Raw genomic sequence first — 21,211 nt, forward strand, 5'->3', positions numbered from 1 at the left:
CAAAAGTAATGCCCATGATCAAGTTAAATCTCGTGCATGTGTTCTTATATTCCTCTGTTATGCATATGCATATATGTTTAGGGGCGTTAATGACATGATTAGGCTCATTACTGTTTCAAGATAGATTCTTCTGCTCAGTTTACTAGTAGTAAATATAAATAGTAAGATGTATTTAAATTTAGCTGTTGGATATTAATTGGAGAGAGTTCTGTGGTAATTTTTATTTTAGATCTACTCATGAGCCAAATTTGGGCACTTCAAATTGTGGCAATGCCCACAAGGATCAATGCTAACCACACAAGTGATGAGATTTGGTGTTCGGTTCATTTGATGTCTGTCTTTCACATAACAAAATAGAGATTTTCCATCAATATCATAATCATCAAGAATTTGAATTTTTTTTTTTTGGTTGGGTGACTTGTTGACCATTAAGCCATTATGCAATATTTTTCCACCATGTGACATGATTTTGATGCATGGTCAGAAATTCATGTTGAGGAAATTTTGTTGAGACTTAAGGCTCATTATTAAGTAGAATATCATGTGTATGTGCTCTGAATGACACAATTAAATTAGTGATAATATAGGCTTTAAACCAAAACCCCATCGGTCAATGCTTACCATACACAACTGATGAGATGTAGTGTTGGTCTTTCATGTAACCTCGTAGAGATTTTTCATCAATATTAGAATCATTAATTATTTGACTTATTGATATCTTTTGTTTTTTGGTTGAGTGACTTATTGACCATTAATCCATTAAGCAATATAATCCACTGTGATGTCGCAGAATCTTGAAGAAAGCACAAACGATGCTCTCTTGATGAAACAGAAACTAAACTATTAGCTTCTGGTAGTAAACCTCAAATCCATGAGGGTTTTCCCTGAATCCACAAGGAGATAAACTGGAATCTATCAGAGAAAGAATTTAACAAAAGTCTGTGTTTATTGAAAAATAGTGTCAAAAATTAATTGTCTTTGGAGGCTACAATGAGTTTAAATAGTAAAAAGAAAACCTAGGGTGGCTAGAAACCCTAAGACGGCTAGCAAACCCTAAGGCAGCTACGAAAGTATATAAAACCCTAATTTGACTAAAAAAAACATTAAATCACCTAAAATAAGGAAATAAATCACCTAAACCTAAAATAACAAAAATTACATAAAAATACTAAAGCTAAATAATTACAAAGTGGCATAATTTTGATCTAAGGCCATAAATTCGTGTTGAGGAAATTTGTCAAGAACTAAAGGCTCATGATTGAGTAGAATACCATGAACATGTTCTTAATGACATGATTAAATTAGTGATAATATATGCTTTAAGCCAAACCCCTAGAGATCAATGCTCACCACACACAAGTGATAAGATTTAGTGTTAGGTTCATTCAACAATCATCTTTCATGTAATCGTGTAGAGATTTTTCATCAATATCAAAATCATTAAGAATTTGACTTATTGACATATTTGTTTTTAAATTGGATGACTTGTTGACAATTAATCCATTATGCAATATTTTCCACCATGTGACATAATTTCATGTAAGGCCACAAATTCATGAACTTTAAGCCTTATGATTGAGTAGAATATCATGTGAATGTGCTCTTAATGACATGATTAAATTAGTGATAATATTGGCTTTAAGCCCAACTCCCAAAGATCAATGCTCACCACACACAAGTGATGAGATGTAGTGTTACGTTAATTTGACAACCGTCTCTCACATAACTGTGTAGAGATTTTTATCAATATCAAAATTATCAAGAATTTGACTTATTGACATCTTTTGTTTTTTGGTTGGGTGACTTGTTGACCATTAATTTTTATCTAAGACCATAAATTCATGTTGAGTACATTTGTTTGGATTTCAATGTTCATGATGGAGTAAAATATCATGTGTGTGCGCTCTTAATAACATGATTAAATTAGTGATAATAAGGCTTTAAGCAAAACCTCCAAAGATCAATGCTCACCACACACAAGTGATGAGATGTTGCGTTAAGTTCATTTGTCAACCATCTTTCAAGTAACCGTGTAGAGATTGTTCATCAATTTTAGAATCATCTAGAATTTGAATCTTTTGTTTTTTTGGGGACTTGTTGACCATTAATCCATTATGCAATATTTTCCACTATCAAAGGCGACTATACTTGTTAATTGGGGTGGTCACATGACCACTTTGACTTGAAATTATTTTTATATATACCTTAAAAAAATTAAATTTTAAATTAATATGTGTTGTTGTTGACTGCCCTAGAAAAAATTCTAAACCACTCTAAAAAAGACTTGAACACCCTAAATAAAAATTTGAGCCCATTAAAAAAAAATATTTGATCACTCCAAAAAGTTTGGTCCGTTGAAGATTGAACCAAAAAATTGTGAGAAATGTTATGTTTGTAGCAATTTCACAAATAAATCATAAGTGACAGGTTGTTACTGGCGGCTATTAATAGTGAACAAAAAAGATAATTTCATTGGTAAGTTCCAGTTAGAATCAATAACAACTTACCATTTAGGATTTGTTATAAAAATATTATGAAAATTTTGTAGACGTAGCATTTCTCAAAAATTGTCCAAACAAATGCAAATTATCCCAAAAGCCCAAGTCAAATGTATAATTGTGATTTTTCAAATTTTCTTTTCAAAAGGCATATTTTAAAATCATTATTTTTTTCTAAAAAACACACATTTTCAAAATAGAAGTCTATTTAGTGTTTACTATAGTCTTTAGCTAAATTAGTTGAATTTATTTGATACATTTTTTACACACGCATATGCACCGAAGTAATACCGGAATACTTTGTAAAACATGATTAATGTAACAGTTGAATAACTAAGTTGAATATACTGAATGAACTTATAGTTTACTCTTTATTCTTTTGCTAGCACTACAAACAAATTTCTTATAATAAAATCACTTGTAATGCAAAATTCATTTTTTAAGAAAATTCGTATTGACTTAAATAATCTTCTTTCTAATCCTAAGCTGTGGGAAAACGTTTCATTTTTTCATCTTAATTATTGAGATGAAATAAGAAATAAGAAAAGCATATTTACTAAGAGGTTCTTGTCAACGTCTTGGCCATAATTTTCCTTAAAAAAGAAATTAGTGGAGCATTGTGTCTATTTAATCTTAATTAATTTAAAGAATACAAAAATTAGTTAAGTGTGAGCCACATTATTAATTTTAAAAATTAAAATAAATAAAATAAAATAAAAAAGAAAGAAAGATGATTTGAGGAAGTTTAGGAAATGGCGTATAAACCATGCACATAGGGAAGAAGGGAATAAAGGAAACAATCAAGGTAGTGAAACATGCATAAATGTAGTTAGCAGATGAGCTAGATCTGTAATTAAACCAACTTATTTCAAACGTGACACAGTGTTATTTATATATCCATAGAATTGGAACTTATGGCATCCTTTCTATAAGAGTACTATTCTTTAGCAATTATTCAAGACATCAATAATTTTGTTTATCCTTTTTTATATAAGCAAGATTCTTTATAATAATTATTCTTTAGTAACTAACCTTTTTTTTATTATTATCCTTGAGATTCGATATTAAAAGAAATTTACATTCAAGAAAATGATTTTTTTGAAAAGTTGAAAGAGTAACTTTAAAGATACTACAAATTTTACTATATAATTTTTACACACTAATGTATCACTAATTATAAAAAATAAATCAGTCATTCATTAATTATGTTTTTTAAATCCACTAATCATTTTTTTTTGTCAACTTGTAAATATTTTATAATACAATTTATATTAGTTTCAGCATTTTCTGAGTTGAAAACTTGAAGATCTAAAACAGGAATATGAAAGAATATATTGAAATTATTGATTTTTTTATTGAAAAAAAAAAAACTAGATTATAAATTTCACCATTTAACTTTATTTATAGTTCAATTCAATCTTGTAACTTATGATTTATTTATTTCATGTTTATAACTTTCCTTCCATCAAATTCCATGGCATTGTGCCATTAAGTATTCTAAAATGACTGTTGTTTTAGAAATTCAAAATACCTAAAATGACGTTGTTTTGGGATACTTAATGACAACCACTTTAAAGGAAGTAAACAAAAGAGAAGTATTATATTCACAATATTTTTCATTATAATTTCACAACAAATTATAGATACATTGTTATTTGTTCTAATTTGAGTTCAAAATTGAAATTACTTTTTTGTCCACTCATAACAACTAATAACAACCTACCATATAAGAGTTGTTGTGAAAATGTTATGAATATACCATTTCTCCAAACGAAATGGCTATATTAAAAAAATAAAACAAAAGGCGTAGGACTTGATTAATCTAAGGCTTAAAAACTGAATTAATTTTTGTGTAAAATATAGAAAGTCCAGTTTATAATTTAAACTAAAAATTGAAGAAGAAAAAAATAGAAAAAACCTTTCTGAACACATTGTTTAAGACTTGTGAGCGGTTATCCAAAAAAAAAAGACTTGTGTCTTTAGGAATTGTTAAAAACAAAATTTAATTTCTCACAGTGTTATTTTTTTAATTAATAATATAAATTTTAGATTTTTTAAATAAATTAATTTTTAGCTTATTTTGTAATATATTTAACATAAAAATTAATAAATAAAAAAAAATTGGAGTGGTTACACTCCCCTCCCTTAAAGTTTGAGAGAACGACACTCAACCCCAAACCTAAATGAAAAACAACATACTTCTCTTAAGATTTGAAAAAAATAGACTACTCCCCCCCCCCCCCTCCCCCCCCTTTTATTTATATTAGTAACGAATATTCTAACTTTCTAGTATAAGAATCTCATTACAAAAGTTTAACCATGGTTAATAAAAAAAATTGATAAATTTAGAATAAAATGGCAAAATTTATCAAGTAACAAAACAATTGGTACAGAAATATCTCCATAAGCCGTTGAAAAAAGAAAAATATAATAAACAAAATTCATACTTAATATTTTAAAATACACTTCAATTAAATATTTAATAAAATTACATCTTTTGGTAAACTTCAAATATTTTAATACACTTCAAATTTCATATTTAAAAATTTAATATAGATTAATTACTTTACCCCAAAAAATAAAAAATAAATAAAAACACCATCACCACCGCAAAATAAATAAATAACACTCTCATATGGCTCGTTACCAAAAACTCAAAAAGTGGCTTCCATAAACATATCTCTCTCTCTCTCTCTCTCTCTCTCTCTCTCTCTCTCTCTCTCTCTCTCTCTCTGTGTGTGTTCTGAATATTTCATCAATGGCTTGCGTGTCTGTCTCTATATTTCAACCTAATAGTTTATTGAACACTCAAATATGCAAGACTAACCATGTCACATTTTGAATGTTCATTTGACTTTTAAGTTTTAAGGGACTAGAAAATAAAAAGGTGGAGTTAATATATCTTTCATGCTAATAATTTTTTTTTTTTTTAGGAAATTATCTATCCCTCAAATATGCAAAAGTGACCATGTCATAAACTTTTGAGTTTACTCGGTTGACAACATTATTATTCATATATTTGCGACTATAGTGTATTTTTTTAATTAAATACCAAAACAACTTACATTACAAGCAAAACAATTTCGATAAACAAGTACATAAGAAACACTTAGTCAATCTACTTAACTTGGTCAAAATAAGGAAAAAGATAAACAATATATATTTTTTCTTTAAGTGACTAGCACTATATAGATAAATAGTTCTTACACATCCTATACAGGAGTCATAGTGCCCGTTTGGTTCAACGTTTTGAGCCCAAAACGCCACTTTTTCAAAAAGTCAGATCTTTATGTGTGTTTGGTTCAGCCCAAAATGCAACTTTTTTCAAAAGTTGCGTTTTCAGTTAAGGCATAAAACGCGCAATCCCTTATGGAGCTCTGGAGGTCCATTTTGCCAAAAGCCAGTGCGCGTTCTAAGGTATCCGTTGAACAATCTTGGACAATTACCAAATTCTCCTTTCTTCGTCTTCTTCAACACCTCTCATCAAGTTCACTCACGCCTCTACCTCTTCCTCAGTTTTTTTTTTTTAAATTTATTTCTCTAATCTGATCAACACAAAATCACTTAAAATCAACTCAAATCCCATTATAAAACCCATCCCAAACCCAACTCAAAATCAAACCCAAAATCCACCAAAAAAAAAAAAAAAATCAACTCAAAATCAACTCAAAATCCAAAATCAAACCCAAAATCAACTAAAAAAAAATCAACTCAAAATCAAACCCAAAATCCCAAAATCCTTATGTTTCAATCATCTTCATCTTCTTCATCATCTTCTTCTATGGAGTGTGAAAAAAAAAGAATAAAGAAGGAAATACGAAATAAAGAAATAAAGAAAAAAGATGAAAAAAGAGATGGGAGTACCTCTGTGGACGGATGAGTTCTTGCAGAAGAAGAAGAAGAAAAAAAAAAAAAAACACAAGAGGAAGTTGGAGAGCTCTGTGGAATGCTCTAGAGAATGGGAGAAGTGGCTGGGAAAAGTGAGGAAAGAAGGAAATAAAGGAAAGGAGTTATACGTGGGTGGAGGAGAAAAAAAGAGTGGAAAAAAAAAAAAGGGGAAAGATAAGGAAATGCAGTAACGTGTGGAGGAGAAAAAAAAGATAAAAAATAAATAAAAAAAAAGGAAAGAAAAAGAAGAGAATGTTATTATAATATTTTTACAATATTTTTACAATAAATTTTAAGTGGTAAATTATTATTAGTAAATATTGGTGAGAAAAAAAAAATTTTTATAGAAAGAAAAAAAATAATTTTAATAGTACATTCAAATTTTAATCAGTATTAATTTTTATCACAATATTTTCACAATAAATCTTAAGTGGTAAGTTATTATTAAATAATATTCGTGAGAAAAAAATAATTTTTATAGAAAGAGAAAAAAATAATTTTACTAGTACGTTCAAATTTTAATCAGTATTAATTTTTATCACAATATTTTTACAATAAATCTTAAGTGGTAAGTTATTATTAGCTAATATTGGTGAGAAAAAAATAATTTTTATAGAAAAAAAATAATTTTAATAGTACGTTCAAATTAAAATCAGTATCAATTTTTATCACAATATTTTCACAATACTTTCACAATAAATCTTAAGTGGTAGGTTATTATTAGCTAATATTGATGAGAAAAAAAATAATTTTTTTAGAAAGAGTAAAATTGATTTAAGTATATGAAGTAGTTGATTTAAGTATGAAATAAACTCCCTTATATATACATTGTCCTTTTTGGTAATTTATCTCTTAAACTGTAACTTTTATAAATGCTAGCCAAACACTCAGCTTTTTAAAAAATCACTTTTTAACAGCTTTTACCAAACACTCAGCTTTTTGAAAAATCACTTTTTCATTATGCACTTTTTAAAAACTTAACTTTTTCATTATGCACTTTTTCAAAAAGCCCAACCAAACTCACCCATAGTCTGTTTCGTTTTGTTCATGAGTATTTTATGATAAAATCGAGATGAAATAAGATCAAGAAGGTTTCTTTTGTAAAAAGAGCATTAACCAGTGTCACCTCCTGAAGAATAAACAATGAATTTCAATATTCAATAATAAAGTGATGTGAGTATTAGGCTAGCAACATGAATATCTAGGCATCAATCATAACTTCAATTTAAATAACGCCATGTCAAAATTATAAGAATTCGTGTTAAGACCACCTCTTTGATATTCTATTAGTAAATCTTCCTATGGAATTAAAGCTTACAACATGAGGTGAGAAATCATGCAACGCATTGTATTTGAAAATGAAAAAAAAGGTACTCTACACCACCTTCTTTTTTTTCTTTTTCTTTTTTGTGTGGATAATCTTCAATTTCATTAATCAAACTGGAGCAGGATACAAATGGGATCAGTCAACCTCACAAGCAGATCTAAGAACATCAGGGAGACTGAGTTTATTGTAACTTATAAAGGACTTAGATGATAAAAGGGAGAGCCTGACAGCAGTATGGGCTATTGCATTATAGTCTCTTTGAACCCAACAGAAAAAACAACTAAGAAAAAGATCTTTAAGGCTTCAAGTGTTGCTGATGATGCTATTGATGGTCTACACCACCTATTTGGTGCATTATGTATATGAGAAACAATTTCTATTTTCATAGTACAACTTTCGTTCTATTAAGAGTATTCCAATGAGTTCCCTCTATGTCCACTTCAAATATCTCTAAACAAAGTCCAATAGTAGCATAGTGGTAATGGTATCCTTTATGGTGCATGATTAATCGGTAGTTGAAACTCATCTTCCCCTCCTCCTCCATCTACCTATCAAAAAAAGGTCTCAAAACATTAAAACAAAGTATAAATTCATAAATGAACTTTATTTCAAACGCAATGGGCAAACTACAAATATAGACTAAAGTTAAAGATAATCTATATTTGTGAAATAAAATCCAAATGACTATAACATTAGCTACGAATTAAATCATATATTCAAAGCTACATTAACATGAACCAACCAATATTAAGGACATAATACTTGAAAGAATACCTTTTAGGTAGATAATGATGCCTTTCACTTACTCAAGCAGACTCTTGCCTTTTTAGATAACCAATTCATCTTTATCACTGTAGTCACATACATCCGATCTTTTATGTCATCAGCAAATTTGAAAAAAGCATGCCTCCAAGTCCTATTGAAGAAGAGAGCTCCACAAATTGCCCAAAAGCTAGTTGTGAATCCAACTCCCATACCTATATAGAAGCTGGAATTTTTAATCATCTTTAGCACTACCTAGCATAAAATCAATTTAAGTATCCCCAAGAAATAGTTTTCCTTGATATGCCTTCCATAAAATCAATTTAAGCATCCCCAAGAAATAGTTCCCACACTTTGCTGCCCAATTGTAGATTACTGTTGCCAACACTTCAATTCAAAAGTGATTGGATGTTAACATTAACTCTACTTGAATAACTTTAAACTTTTTAAATAACTAAATTTGTTCAAGAAAACTAGTCAAGAAGTTAAGGTAATCAACAAAAAATATAAAAAAAAGATCTTTCCCTTGAATCTAGATAGTCCCACTACTTCAAACATAGAAAGGATGGGTCACAAGAAAATTCTAAGATCCTGAACATCTCATGCTGCACTCACACAACTTCAAGCTCATAATGCAGCATTGGAAAAACTTTCCGAATTGCAAATAGAACCTTACCAGGACGGTCAGTAGGTTCCCCATTCCAACGAGGAGCGGCTGCTGGTTGTAGAGGCAATTCATGTGCATCACCTATCCTTTTATTATCAGGAATAAGAATTTCATCCATAGACATGGCAAAAATTTTAACCTGAGCATGGACATTTTCTTGGACTTGGCTCTATTGATCAACAAGAGAGGCTTTACTAGCCATTCTATGATCTCCTCTGCATATGCCTCTTCAGCATTCCTTCCCAAATGGTTGTAGCTGGATGTTCAAGTCTGTCATGAGAAAAAAATTGTGATTAAAGCACACCCTATGAAGTCAAACCCTGAGCAACAAAGGTAGCATAAATTCACATGAAGCCAAGTGGCAAAGTAGGGAACAAACAAAAGTTGTATTAATTTCTTAAGAATAGTTGTACTGTTCTACAGCTTATTTTTTTTATCAAAGTAAGGCAGTCAAAATAAGCTCATCCAAACACAATCGTGAAAATTTATTTAATTTTAACTTTGTAAACATAATTTATATTAAAACAAAGGCCTTAAAACTAATCTATTCACTTATGACAAAAAGAGCTTATGATTTTGATTATTAAAATGGGTTATTCTCAAAGTTACACCAGGCTAGAAGGCTATGACACCATCCAAACATATACCTTGGCTGGCTTCCTTGTGAAGTATTTCACCATCAAGCTTGTAAACAATGAGGTCCTTTAGTCTGTCAGGGAGTTCAACACAATTCAACGATATGCAGACAAATCATTAGTAATTGGTAATTTAATGAGAGAACTAGAACACACATGACACACCCACAAGCTCTTAAGTAATCAGAACCAAATGTGGAAATTTTGTAATAATTAATTGAGACTTCTTCTGTACCTAAACAGAAGATAGGTACTTAAAACCCAAATAATGCAATTATGGTAAAAAAAATATGCGTTGTACATATAAACCATTCTCTTCAAAAATTCATAAGTTTTATTATAAAAATTAAAATGACATAAATTGCATTCTAACTTCATGTGTTTTCTACATGTAGGCCAAAAAGGGCATTGTTTAGCTATGTTAATAGTGGCATTAGTTAAAACAGTTCATTGTTGACAATTTGATTAAAAAAAAAAAACAACTTATTAAATACGAGGAGCAGTTCAATAATTATTGAAGACAGCAAGTTCAACAAGAAAAATCAAATGAAAGTGCCAGATGATGGAAATGTTGAGAGCCTCTGCACCACAAGATGCAGAAGAGTGTGGCGATACATGATCATGTATATCAAACTAAGTGCAGTAGACAACGCAAAGCAATGTTGCCGCCAAAGGAAACCTAAGGAATTTCACAACTGTTGGACAAGCAACTCAGCAGAAGACAACAATATAGATTTCTGGACTTTAATGTTTTCCTGTAATACGAAATTTATCCAAGCTCAACAAATACATATAGTCTAGTACATTAAGCAAAAACTGATAGTCTGGCAATCAAATCTGGGTGCTGAAACATTCTATTTGATTCCAGTACAGAGACTATGATATGGGGTACTGCTTGTATGCGCAATTGTAATGAATTTTGTAACAATCAAACATATTGACAGCTATGTATTACGGAACAAGCACCCAGTTGAAGCCCTCTCATCCAACCTTTGATGCGGCAAGCGTTGATTTGATGTTATTGGGAAATATATTCAGGAAAAAGTTTGAAACATTAACCATACAATTAAAAGAAAAACAATTAGTTCTTACCACTTAAGGAGATTAAACTGGTGAGCATTAGTACAGCTTGGAGGACATCCTTGTACTTCTAGAGATATTGATCCCCTTTTTTTCCCACATATCCATGTAATTGTTAGCCAGCAACATGCCATCCAAATACTAAAGTGAGAATTGATCACAATCTAGCACTTTCTTGCAGTAAAATAATTTGGACTTCTATATGTGTTACCTCCAATACACTTCCAACCAAGGCCCTGACGAATGTCAATCAAAACTGAGAACTTCACATATTCTTTATAATCAATTTGATTTCCAAGGTTTCAACCCAAATAATGTCATGTTTTAGGTTACAAACTGGTTGAATTTCTTGTTTAGCTGTAATAAGAATGGCATTCAAAAAAGAATGAATACTATTTTAGAGCTTTAACTTCAATAAAAAGAAGCCAAGAGATATTCTATAATGTATTAATATTATCAAAGCTTGAAAGTAATCTTTTTGTTTTATTGGTAAGTTTCACATATGGGTGGGTCTTGAACCCTCAATCTCACCTGCCACATTGTTCTTAAAACAGGGGGAAATACTCATTCGCAACATTGATGTTTGCAAGAAAACTAACAACTAGAGCATATTATCATTCCAATAAATATATAATCAACAGTTCATCTAAGAATATTAATTTAGAAGTACAAAGGTTAAAAAGTATAGAACTACCTATGAATCACATCACAAACACAAAAATATGATTTCTAGAAAGACCTTATAGAAGCGAGAAATAACAGATAGAGCATTAGATACACCAACAAACTCCAAACAAGTATTCTGGAAACAGTAATCAAATACTCATTGAAGATACCTTCCATAAAATCAAGTTAAGTATCCCCAAGGCATCTTCCCCTCCACTTCGCTGCCCAAATGTAGACTTCTTTTGTTGACACTTCAATTCAAAAATGATTGGATGTTGACTTCAACTCTACTTGAATAACTTTTAAATATTTTAAACAACTAAATCTGTTTAAGGAAACAATTAAAGAAGTTAGGGTAATCAATGGACAAATCAAAAGATCATTCCTTCGAATCAAGATAATCCCCCTACTTCAAGGATGAGTGTCAGGACCCAAATCCATGAAACATGAATTTAGATACCTAATTAACTTGCTAACCTTACTAAGCTCAATAAACATAATTTATTTAAACTTAATTCAATAAAACTCCAAATAAACAATGCTCCTGATAAACCTCTTATAATAAACAAAATCCATAATTTATAATAATCTCCAAAATATTGTGAAGTCTAAGCGGAAAATAAAAATAATAATAACTAATAATCTTTTCAAAACTCCACAAATTGAAGTTAAACTCCATTATATAAAATGTGAACTACAAAACAAAGGTAACTAAAATTTAATGAGTCTTCAAGTAACACTGAAGCCGCCTACAACTTCCACGCTCTACCTTGCACCTCACAAGCGGTCCAAAGGTTCTAATTCCCAACTATACTTTAATCTGAAAATATTAATTGATGGGGTGAGCCACACATCTAGTAAGTAATTATACAGAATACACAACGGAATAGAGTCAAGCAAGGCACGAGTTTAATTTCACAATTACACTCAAAATATCCAATATAGTTTTCAAAACACGTAAGGAATCACTTAATACACATATAATCATATCTTAAAATCTTTTGGAAACACATACAAATAATTGATCAGAGCACAGTGTCACATATACACATCACATATTCTCACATACAATCCTGTGAGCGGATACCAACATCTAACCCCTGCTGGTGAGGGATCAACACATATTCTCACATACAATCCTGTGAGCGGATTTACACATATATATCTGATCAATTCTAAAAACACTCATTTTGAGTCACATCTATCAAACAATAAAGTTTATACAACATATAATAATTTTCTCAATATTAACAATTGCTCCAACAATAAAGATATATTAAATATCACAATATCGAATTGAAACATAAATCAAAAGATGCTTGACTCTCTTAGGGAACGAATAGGAACTGAAGAGTTTATATAAATGTTTTTACAATTCTTGAATAAGTTTGAAAATTCAGTTTGCTAAAAGGAACGTCTTAAATACCATTTGAAAAACAAGAATATGATTTTGAAATCACTTGGTTTGAAACAATTTAAAGAACAAAAACCTTTTTAGAAAACTTACTTTGAAACTCAATTATTTTCAGAAAATAGTTTAGTTAAAAATCATCTTTTAAATGGGATTTAGACATTCAAAACGTTATTCAAAATTTGAAATTTCTTTTAAAACATTATTTAAAAGCCAATTAAAATTTCTCTTTCAATAGTGTAAAAATGCTTTTTGATAAACTTTTTAAAAAAAATGTAAGCTTAAGAATATAACTTTGAAAATCTTTAATTTCTAAGAACCTAAAGAGCAAAACTTGTGCATATTATGCATAATTACTTACCGCACTCAAATCACTCTGAAAGTCCAGCCAAAATAATCTCCAAAGAGCCTCAAGACACTCTTAAATCGGACCTATAATCAATTATGAAAATTACTCAATATCCTCTACGAAATATAAATTTTACTAAACTATAAAAATTGACTCACTAGTAAAATACTTTGCTGAACTAATAATAGCACTAATGCAAAGTAATTTATCAGAACCCAGAGGCAGCAGCTAAAGTTTTAGAGTTTAAGTTAATATACATAACCCCAACCAAGCCATATTATATATATATCTACCATAGAAAACTTTACAACTATCCTAATATCCTAATATGTATATATATACACATATATATATATATATATATATATATATATATATATATATATATATATATATATATATACAACACGGCATAGTATCAGTCCAGAGGCAAAGAAACCACAGCCGAAATATTTGACTTCTTCTATTCATTATATATATATATACAAATCCAACTAAAGATCAATAGCCACCTTCTTTGACTTCTTCTTCAACCAATATATATATATATATATATATATATATATATATATATATATATATATATACAAATTCAAGAAGAACAATAGCCACTTTCTTTGACTTCTTCTTTAACCTTTATATATATATACACAAATCCAACGTAGGATGTAGCCCCCTTCTTTGACTTCTTCTTTAACCTTCTTTAACCATTATATATATATATATATATATATATATATATATATATATATATATATATATATATCAATTCAATGAAAGAAGGAGGGCCGAATTGTTTGACTTCAATCTATTCATTATATGTACAGATCCAATAGAAAACTTAAACAAAAAATATTGATTCGTGAAATCCCACTGGCTCAAATCTAATATCTAATCCAACGGAAAATCTAAACGTTAGAATATAAATTTTAGGATCAAAATCAAATTTCTAAATAACCTAATAAAATTCTAATTTTTCTTGTTTCTAATTGAGTAGAAATCTTCACCTGAAACAATTTGATTGTCTCTTCAATTGTACGTGCTCTAACTCAAGGAAAACACCTCTCTTCAGCCTCTTAGATAAAACCCCGACTATCTCTTCCTCTATTCATAGGCTTTGTATTATAAGATGTAGAGCTTAGTGGGTAGTGGGCTGCATATAATTAAAAGAAAGCTATAACAATTATATTTTAAAGAAAACTCTTAAATAAAAATTATGTGGGGTATTACAATGAGTCACAAGAAAATTCAAAGATCCCAAACATCTCAAGCTGCACTCACACAACTTCAAGCTCATAATGCAACATTGGAAAAGGTTTTTCTTTTTACAAACAGAATCTTACCAGGACAGTCTGTAGGTTGGCCATTCCTGCCAATATCAAAACCAAGGCCACTCAAACAAGGAGTAGCTATTGGTTGCGGAGGCAGTTCTTGTGCCTCAACTATCCTTTTAGTATAAGGCAGGAGAATTTCATTTATACACATGGAGAAACTTTTAATCTGAGCATGAATGTTTTCTTGGAGCTGCTTCTGTTGATCAACAAGAGAGGCTTTACAAGCCATTTCATTGAACTCCTTTGCTTTTGCCTCATCAGTATCCCTTCCCAAACGGTTCATGAGAAAAGAATTGAGATTGAAGGACAACCAATGAAGTAGTACACTAGATGACAAAGGTAGCATAAATTCACATGAAGCCAAGTGGTAAAGTAGAGAGAACAAACAAAATAACATCTACTCAAAATGCAATACCATGATTTATAAGTTCAATTTTGGCTTAATCACTATGCAAGTAATACAACTTTTTCAGTAATTATGATTTAAGAAGTTTTGAAACTAAAATAGGCACAAAATGTATACTTAATAGTGGTGATTCAACCTAAATTTCTTAATTATTATAGTACTACATTCACTTCTAACTTTAAATACCATAGAGACAGGAACTAGAAAATAGTCGATGCTTAACATGAACTTTATATACTAAGGTTCTGTTTGTTTTAGATTAAAATGTCAATTTAATTTCACCAACAACTTATGTAAATCTTTTTAAAGCCTCAATTTTTTTAACTATAGTTGTAGTTGTATTTTTAAACAAAGTATGACAGTCAAAAGAAGGTCATCCAAACACAATCTCAATGATAATTTACCACTTCTTTTTAAGTAAATTTAAAATAAATAAAATAAAATAAAAATCTTTAACTAATGCATTCACTTATTTCAAATAGATCTGACACAATATATGGAAATTGATAGGGTTGAACCATAGCATCTAGTCTTTTTTATTATTATTATTATTATTATTATTATTATTATTATTATTATTATTATAATTATATTATGCTTCAATAAGTTTTGAATCAAACATAAGCATGTATATCAAAATCATTGGGTAAAAAATTAATTCAAGAGGTTAATAAAAACCAATCAAATGGTCTATACTACTGATATGATCCCTATCTTAGAACATTTACCCAAAGAACATCCTTAGTGAAATTGGCCAGTACCAATGGGCAATAGCCACATACAGTTCATATGCAGAGGTATCAAAAGAGATAATTCAGATGACAAAGTCATAGTTACACTGACTTGGTATATAGAAACAATTAATTTATGTCTGCTTCAACTTGTAATTGTCTTGGAATGCAAGAGTTTTCACAGCCTGTGAATATCATTTGCAAAAGAGCAAAAGGGTCATACAAAAGCACGAGGAAAAAAAAAAGAAATGCAAAATTGCAAACATAGCATAAATGAAAGATAGTTTTAATCTTTATGACTAATATTGTTATCAAAACCCCAACTCGATTCATTAACAGTCATAGATTTAGCTCAATTGAGTAGAGTTTGTTGGTTCCAAAATGGGAAATCCATTTTTTAAATAGGGAACAGTATTTTTAGTAAAACTATAAAACAAAAATGAGAGAGAGAGAGAGAGAGAGAGAGAGAGGGAGAGAGAGAGGCCTCTTGGAATTTGTGGAATAGAAAAGTCATTGTGAAATAAATCAATGAGTCCAGGAAGCACTATTTTTTTGTTCAGTGACCTGAACTCTGAATTTATGCTGATGGAGAAATAATTATTCTTTAAATGACTAGCACTACAAACATCCTTAGTGAAACTAGCCAGTACCAATAGCCACATATAGTTCATACGCAGAGCTAACAAACAAGATAATTTAGACGACAAAGTCATAGTTACATTGACCTGGTATATAGAAACAATTTATTTGTTTTTGCTTCAAATTGTAATTGTCTTGGATTGCAAGAGTTTTCACAGCCTATGAATATTTTTTGCAAAAGAGCAAAAGGGTCATACAAATGCACGAAAAAAAAAAGCATAGCATAAATGAAAGAAAGTTTTAATCTTTATGGCTAATATTGTTATCAAAAACCCAACTCAATTCAATAAAAGTCATAGTTTTGGCTCAATTGAGTAGAGTTTGTTGGTTCCAAAATGAGAAACCCATTTTTGAAATAGGGAACAGTATTATTAGTAAAACTGTTATGTCATAAACCAAGGCTAAAGTTATGTCATATTTGTGAAAAAAAATCCAAAAGACTATCACATTTAGCTATGAAATAAATTGCATATTCAAAGGAGCTGACTACAACATTAGCATGAAAGAAACAATATTAAGGACAAATAACATGAAGCAATACCTTTTGGCTAGATAACGATGCCTCACTCACTAAGGCAGACTCTCAGCTTTTCCAGTAAATTCATCTTTATCATTGTAGTCACATAAATCCAATCTTTTATTTCATCCGCAAATCCAAAATAAGCTTGCCTCCAAGTCTTATTAAAGAAGAGAGCTCCACAAATTGCCCAAAAGCCAGTTGCGAATCCAACTCCCATACCAACTCCCATACCAACTCCCATACCAATGTAGAAGCTGGAGTTTTCAGAATCATCTTCAACACTGCCAATTGGTGATTTATTCAAAGATTGTTCCTCAATTGTGCAGCTTTTTGGAAGAGGATCACCACATAATTGAGGATTTCCAATGTACCTAAGGGCATCAAATGATTGAAGCTGGGTGCTTGAAGGAATTCTACCCGAGAGGTTGTTGTATGACAAGTCCAAGAGACTAAGAAATGTCAAATTAGACATGCTTGGAGGAATTTCACCCGATAAATGATTTCGTGAGAGATCAACTGACTCTAACTCTTTCATACTCCCAATTTTTTCTGGTATCTTTCCCATCAAATGATTTTGAGACAAATTCAAAAAACGTAATTCGAATAGATCTGAAATCTCAGTAGGGATTGATCCAGACAAGTTGTTACTTGAAAGGTCTATGAGCCTAAGTAATTTAAGGTTCTCTTTGTATTCCAATTCTTTCCCTTTGGAAACCAGCTGAACATTCTCAACATAGTATTCATATATGTACAAATATACAAAAGGCATAGAATAAGAAAATGAAATATCATAGGAATCGGAAATGCCATGGCACTAATATTTTTCAAGCAGTTTGGTATGGATCCTGATAGGCTATTATTGGCAAGATCCAATACTCTAAGAGAAGAAAGTTGGCATATTTGTTGAGGTATATAACCCTTGAATTCACTTGATCTTAGACAGAGAATTGTAAGATTTGTCAATTCTCCAATCCATAGTGGTATAATGGACAAATGATTATTACCCATATCAATGAGCCTCATATTTGAGCATCTTTTCAACGATGAAGGAATATCTCCACAGATGCTATTGTTTTGTAAACGTAATGATTGGAGGTTAACTAAAGCCCCAATGGAGTAGGGAATTCCACCTACTAGATTATTGCTCCCTAAGTTTAAATGGATCAAAGACGGCCAATACTTCCAGCAGTGAGAAAGTTCTCCTGATAAGAGATTGTTTGATGCATCTAAAACTTCTAATTTATTCTTTCTAATTTTCTTTTGGCATAAGAAACTAGAAATGGGTCCATAAAATGAGTTGTTAGCTATATTGAGCATTTTGACAGTAGAACTTAGAAAAATGTCTGATACATTACATTCTATGTGGTTGTTAGAGAGATCTATATATGTAATGTTTGAAGTCCAATTCCAGAACCAACTCGGAGCTTTGCCTGAAATTCCTAACATGGACATATCTAAAAAACTGAGGGATTTTTGTGATTGTAGCCATGAAGGAAAATTAGGACCTATCTTGATTGAGCTCATGGAGGCATGGTAAAGTTGGAAGGGGGGAACCCAATTGGAATTGACATTAAAGAACAAAGGTGCTTCAGACATATAGAGTTCCTTTAATTTTGAGAGTTTTCTGAAATGCCCTTCATCTACGGTACCCGTTAAAGAATTTTCTCCGACAAACAACGTCTTTAACTTAGAGAGAAGCCCAAGACTCTTTGGAATGGTGCCATTCAACTGATTTTGGTCGAGAAATAATGTTCTTATACGAGATAAACTCCCAACGGAAGAAGGTAGAGGACCATTTAAAGAATTAAGTCCGAGATCAAGATATTCTAATTTCTCTAAATTGAAAATGCTAGGCGGTATATTGCCTTTCAAAGAATTGTTGTACAGGCTAAGGCTTAAGAGGTTTGTACTGAGATTAGAGAACCAATTAGGTATCTCATGATTGAAATGATTTCCAGGAAGAGAAAGGACTCGAAGAGACGTGAAATTGACAAATCCAAGAGATGGATTCAGGCTATCAAGCTGACAATTGTACAAGTATAGCTCTGAAAGAGATGGGAACTTACTCATTATTTGAAGCCAATCAACTTCTTTGTGAAGGTCAGCATAGCCCAGGTTAAGGTGTTGGACGGCAGAGAGACCAGACATCCAACGAAGGTTATCTACATAGAGGTCAGAATTATATCTGAGAGACAGATAGCGAAGGCTTGAAAGGTTCCCAAGCTGATGAGGAATGAGTCCACTGAAGTTGGTGCCTGAGAGATCAAGATGTGTGAGACTGAACATTGAACCAAGGAAAGTTGGGATGGGAGTACAATTAAAGTCATTGTAACTCAAATCCAAGTAATTCAAATGTTCTAATTGGAGCAACGAACCACTAATCTCACCGCCTAACCTCGAATCATTGAGGTGGAGCTCAGAGACTCGGCCAATTTTCTTGTCGCAGAAAACTCCGTCCCAAATACAGCAATCTTTATGGTCAGACCAGGATGAGAGGACGTGGTCTTGATCAGTGAGACCACGTTTGAGGGTTAGAAGGGCTTGCTTGTCTTTTTCATTGCAAGAGACATTTGAGATTGACTCTGCTTTGAAGAAGAAGAAGCTTAGACAGAAGGCAATGGGAAGGAACCATACTAAAAAAAGCACATGATGAAGAGTTGCAAAAGAGGCGGCCATGGTAACGAATTGAAGGAAGGGAAGTTTGAAGGAAGAAAAGCTGAAGTGTGGGTATATAGTTATAAGAGCTCATCGTAATATATATATAGTGATTCTTCAAACCCTTCCTCCTTTTCCTTATTATTATATTATTTTAATCAAGACCTTGACTTGTTGACTTGTGCTTTTAAATCCTTGTGACGTGCCTGTGGAATACCATTTAGGTCCGTTTGGATAGAACTTATTGCTAAAAATTGAAAATTGAAAATTAAAAACACTGTAGTAAAATAATTTTTAAATGTGTAAATAGTGATGCGGGACCCATTTTTAATAAAAAATTGAAAAAAAAAAGTACATGAACAGTGCGCACACAGTGCCGCATAGTGTCGCACAGTGCGCGCACTGCGCACATGTCCCCCTCTGCAGCAAAATTAAAAAAAAAAAAAGCAAAACGTGAAAACTGAAACGTGGAAACACAGCCACTGAATCCAAACGCCCTCTTAGTGGCCTATGATATGATGGTGGAATTAACATTTGATTCAAAATTTTCACGCTAAAGGTTGGTTTTTGGTGAAGAATTTTTAATTACAGTGTTGTTGATATAATAATTAAGCAATGTTAAATTATCGATTGTCCTAAAAATTTAAATTTTTTAGAATCTATAAAATTTATTCATTTAACACACAATTCAAACAAGGAATGAGCGGTTAGAAAATGAGAGTATATCATAAATGCACATCCAAAATTTAGAAAATATGATAATTTTAGAAACTTGTCCAAAAGCAAAGGGCATGGTAGTACACAACATTTTTAATATCAATTTAATAAAATTCGGTCAATCAGATGTCACTAGAGAAAAATGTTTTTTCTCTTCAAGTTTGGGGTGGAGTGTGGAGAGGGCAAATACCCTTTTAATTTTAATGAAGACTTTTGATTGGATGACTTGAACCAAATGCCAAAGACCAATTACTCGTGTTTGGTACTGCTTTTTAAACAACAGTTTTTAGTGTTTAAACAACAATAACACTTCTGACATGTATTTTAATAACACTTAAATACGTATTTCTATAACACTGAAAACTGAACAACAATACTTAAGCATTGCTCCCAAACGTTTGCCAATGGACCTCTCACAGTTTGCCTGTAAGTTGTTTTTTTAAAAATAAAAAATACTCCAATAATGATTAAGCTTGTAAAGTGTTTGATAAAATTGCTTGAAGAAAGGCCTTTTTCCATGAGCATAGTATCAGTGTATATAGCTTTGTTCTAACCTTCCACGCGTTTAGCAAAAAAGTATTGCTCATGATTAAAAAATCTCATGTATGTGCTTTTCGATTCTTCTTTAATGCATATGAGTTACTGTTTAGTGGCCTTACTAACATGATTGCACCCTTCCAAAAAACACACGATTGCAGTGTAATTACCATTTCAGGGGTAGATAGAGTGGAACCCCGTATGTTCAATAACCAACTATAACATTCCTAACCTGCCAATTACTGCTATTGTTGCCACACATGTATTGGCATTTCAAAGACGCTAACACCATTGCTTCAAGGATTCCATCCCCTAGAAGGAATTCCCCTTTTCTTCCAATACCTCTATTGTCCTTCATGCTTACAGAATTGAGACAAGAAGAGATTATC

The 21,211-nt window shown here is 31.1% G+C and overlaps 1 long non-coding RNA gene and 1 pseudogene across 1 annotated transcript; both read right to left on the reverse strand.

Annotated features, from left to right (window-relative positions):
- Nucleotides 1-9,173: 9,173 nt before the first annotated feature.
- Nucleotides 9,174-11,045, reverse strand: LOC142634309 (uncharacterized). The gene is made up of 3 exons (XR_012844109.1): nucleotides 10,870-11,045; nucleotides 9,790-9,851; nucleotides 9,174-9,412 (listed from the first exon to the last, which is right to left on the reverse strand). It is a non-coding gene; the product is annotated as an uncharacterized LOC142634309 (long non-coding RNA).
- Nucleotides 11,046-16,956: 5,911 nt separating this feature from the next.
- Nucleotides 16,957-19,624, reverse strand: LOC142634308 (receptor-like protein EIX2; annotated as a pseudogene).
- Between the last annotated feature and the right edge of the window lie 1,587 nt (nucleotides 19,625-21,211).

This window comes from Castanea sativa, chromosome 5, assembly GCF_040712315.1.
Source record: "Castanea sativa cultivar Marrone di Chiusa Pesio chromosome 5, ASM4071231v1".
Classification (NCBI taxonomy): domain Eukaryota; kingdom Viridiplantae; phylum Streptophyta; class Magnoliopsida; order Fagales; family Fagaceae; genus Castanea; species Castanea sativa.